Raw genomic sequence first — 4,310 nt, forward strand, 5'->3', positions numbered from 1 at the left:
CACCCAAGATTAGAACCCTGAGTACAGCCAATGGTAGGGAGTTAGACCAAAAAAGTCATAAAGAATTAGACCCAGATTCTATGGCATAGCAGGCCAAACCTATCCATAACCTCAAATCATGAAGTACAAAAATTCAAGAGTCTTGCAGAGGAAACCATTCTGCAGGATAATGGAACAGGTGCCAGAAAGAAGTAGAAACAAGAAATCATAGGGGCAGGAAAGAAGGGGAAAGAGAGGTGCTGGTTCAGTCTCTGGCTCAGGAGAACCAGTCTCATCTAATTTAGCTGAAATGCATTTCTGAGAAAGCTCTGTGTACCTAACAAGATGTTCTTTTTCCCCTCCCTCACACCTTCTTCACTCTCTTATTCGTTTAATTTTTAGTGGTCTTAGTTAAAGGTTTTTGTTTTATGCAAGCCCAAGACATTTGACTACATGTTATTAATGTGCTGAGACTTTTAGAATAGCACAGGGGAAAAATAATCAGCATATAACTCATGAACTCATGAGAACACTTTTCCCTGCTGACTATATTTTAATCAGCTATCATGGTTACATTTAAAAACTATTTCTGGGTAAATTAAACAATTGTAAGGAGTTAGTCTTGTTATCTGAAAATGAAAATGACCAAGACTACTATAACCCAGAGAAGGGATTAAATGAATCAGTTATTTGCATTATTTAACTAGTTGTCATTGTTGATATATTTTGGTTTAAATGACGTAAAAGAGTGTTCCAAAGTATCTCCCAGGAAACCTAAGCAGTCCTGAACCTACAGGAATAGGAACATGCAGATCTCTATAATTATCTAGCCACAGCAGTAAATGGCAATATGACCCAAGAGTTGGAAGAACTTTGAGTACAAGCTATACAAAGAAAGTGTTCTATTATAATAACAAAGTCAGATGTATAGGAATATTAATAAGATCAAGAAATTCCCAGTATTCTTGAAAAGGAAAAAGTTTTGACTGGATTATCTCGGAATTTAGATGTAGAATAGAAAAGCATAAATTCATCAATTATGCCAAACTTTTCTAATTATTCAAAGCTAAAAAAGTATTTGCAAGGATTCCAAAGACTCATAAATTTTTATGTATATATAAGAAAAAGAAATCTTTTTTTTATAATAAATTTTATTTATTTATTTGATAGAGAGAGAGCACAGCAGGCAGAGTATCAGGGAAAGGGAGAGGGAGAAGCAGGCTCCCTGCTGAGCAAGGAGCCGGATATGGGGCTCGATCCCAGGACCCTGGGATCTTGACCTGAGCCGAAGGCAGCCACCCAACCAACTGAAGCACCCAGGTGCCTCAATAAATCTTTCTTGATTTTAGGGAAACATACACCTGCATGGTATGCTTCACCGCAGGAACTTCTTATCTTATGTTCTAGTACATCTATCTCATCCTGAATTGTGTTCTTTTGTTCACATGTTACTAATGGTTTATTATAGATGTGTCATCTATTTTAAGCCACTCTTAATTCCTTTTAAGAAGGAATCAGAGACTTGACACCGTCTTTGGGGTGATCCGTGGTGGACGTTTTGAGGGCAGCTGACCTGCAGCCTGCGCGTCCCGGACTGCCTCCCGTGGAAGCCTGAGCCGGCCGTGTAGCTTTCTCCCTTTGTCTCATAACCATGTCCACCAACGAGAATGCTAATTCACCAGCTGTCCGCCTTAACAGATTCAAGAACAAGGGGAAAGACAGTACAGAAATGAGGTGGCGTCGAATAGAAGTTAATGTGGAGCTGAGGAAAGCTAAGAAGGATGACCAGATGCTGAAAAGGAGAAATGTGAGCTCGTTTCCCGATGATGCTACCTCTCCACTGCAGGAAAACCACAACAACCAGGGCACTGTAAATTGGTCTGTTGATGACATTGTCAAGGGCATAAATAGCAACAATTTGGAAAGCCAGCTCCAGGCTACTCAACCTGCTAGGAAACTGCTTTCTCGGGAAAAGCAGCCCCCAATAGACAACATAATCTGGGCTGGTTTGATTCGAAAATTTGTGTCCTTCTTGGGCAGAACTGATTGTAGTCCCATTCAGTTTGAATCTGCTTGGGCTCTCACTAACATTGCTTCCGGGACATCAGAACAGACCAAGGCTGTGGTAGATGGAGGTGCTATCCCAGCATTCATTTCCCTGTTGGCATCTTCCCACGCCCACATCAGCGAACAGGCTGTGTGGGCTCTAGGAAACATTGCAGGTGACGGTTCCGTTTTTCAAGACTTGGTCATCAAGTATGGTGCAGTTGATCCGCTTCTGGCTCTCCTCGCGGTTCCTGATATGTCATCGTTAGCATGTGGCTACTTACGTAACCTTACTTAGACACTTTCAAACCTTTGTCGCAACAAGAACCCCGCACCCCCGCTAGATGCCGTCGAGCAGATTCTTCCTATCTTAGTTCGTCTCCTGCATCACGATGATCCAGAGGTCTTGGCAGATACCTGCTGGGCCATCTCCTACCTGATGGATGGTCCAAAGGAACGGATTGAAATGGTCGTGAAAACAGGAGTTGTGCCCCAGCTTGTGAAGCTTCTAGGAGCTACTGAAGTGCCCATTGTGACTTCTGCGCTCAGAGCCGTAGGAAATATTGTCACTGGGACAGATGAACAGACTCAGGTTGTAATAGATGCAGGAGCGCTTGCTGTCTTTCCTAGCCTGCTAACGAACCCCAAAACTAATATTCAGAAGGAAGCCACATGGACAATGTCAAACATCACAGCTGGCCGCCAGGACCAGATACAGCAAGTTGTGAATCATGGATTAGTCCCATTCCTCATTGGTGTTCTCTCTAAGGCAGACTTTAAGACACAAAAGGAAGCTGTCTAGGCTGTGACCAACTATACAAGTGGTGGGACAGTTGAACAGATTGTATACCTTGTCCATTGTGGCATAATAGAACCATTGATGAACCTCTTAACTGCAAAGGATACCAAAATTATTCTGGTCATTCTGGATGCCATTTCCAACATCTTTCAGGCTGCTGAGAAACTAGGTGAAACCGAGAAACTTAGTATAATGATTGAAGAGTGTGGAGGTTTGGACAAAATCGAGGCTCTACAAAACCATGAAAATGAGTACAAAGCTTCATTAAACTTGATTGAGAAGTATTTCTCTGTAGAGGAAGAGGAAGATCAGAATGTTGTGCCAGAAACTACCTCTGAAGGCTGTACGTTCCAGGTTCAGGATGGCACTGCTGGGACCTTTAACTTTTAGCTTGTACAGCCGACGCAAAAAGTTGTTTGTGGTGTGCTCTGTTTGGTAGAGGTTTGTCTTACTGTTTCTCTACTTAGAACTCTTTTTAAATGTGTTTTGTTATTGTAGCACTTTTTACAACAAAACTCTACTTGATCAATTCCAAACTGTACAAACTGTATGAAGCTCCTCCTCCCAGTTGGTTTCTTATTTCTATGTGGAATCTCCTCTCTTGCAGTGTCCTGTAAATAAAGATTAAATTCCACCCTTTTCTTTACTTCACCGTTCCTATGTCCTGCAAAAAAAAAAAAAAAAAAGAAGGAATCAGAGACTTAATGAATAGCGGACATTTTCCACTCTTACGGCTACATTGGCAAACCTCTCACCTCTGTCTCTCAAATAAATAAATAAAATCTTAAAAAACAAAAACAAAAGGGGGAGCCTGGGTGGTTTAAGTATCTGCCTTCGGCTCAGGTCATGATCCCGGGTTCCTGAGATTGAGTCCCGCATCAGGCTCCTTGCTCAGTGGGGAGCTTGCTCCTCTCTCTCCCTCTGCCTGCCAGTCCCCCGCTTGTGTACTCCCCATCTCTTTGAAATAAATAAATAAAATCTTAAAAAAAAAACCCTCACAATTTGTATTTTGCTGAATCATAATTCAACTCCCTACTGTACAAGGCAAACAGAAAGGCCCCGTATGTGTTCAGACATATATGTGACTAGGCTGGCCCCAGAAGGCAGCAGTCCTTTGTTGCTCCTTCTAGGTCCAAGACCTGACTTGTAATTTCCAAATAATGCACAACCTAAAATTTTGGGCAACAAAAAAGACTGTGACTGATTTTATTATATGTAGGATATTAATGATTACAAACATTTGTTAATAATACATGCTTTCATGTTAGTAACTAATACCTCAAGGAAGTAGTTTATATGTCCCTACTTACAGAGGAGGAAAACCAAGGCCAAAAAGAATCTTAGAGCTGGGTATGTATATATGGATTTATTTATTTATTAAATAATACTAAAACAATAGATGTTCACTATAAAAATCCAAATAATACGGAGTAGGGAAGGAGAATTTCTTCACATTCTGGAAACCTCAGTCTTTGTGCTTAAGGCC

At 41.2% G+C, this 4,310-nt stretch overlaps 1 pseudogene across 1 annotated transcript; it reads left to right on the plus strand.

Annotated features, from left to right (window-relative positions):
• Positions 1 to 1,630: 1,630 nt before the first annotated feature.
• On the plus strand, positions 1,631 to 3,214 carry LOC308343226 (importin subunit alpha-1-like; annotated as a pseudogene). The gene has a single exon. The product of its transcript is annotated as an importin subunit alpha-1-like (transcript).
• Positions 3,215 to 4,310: the final 1,096 nt, after the last annotated feature.

This window comes from Martes martes (assembly GCF_963455335.1).
Source record: "Martes martes genome assembly, chromosome: 5".
NCBI classification, from domain to species: domain Eukaryota; kingdom Metazoa; phylum Chordata; class Mammalia; order Carnivora; family Mustelidae; genus Martes; species Martes martes.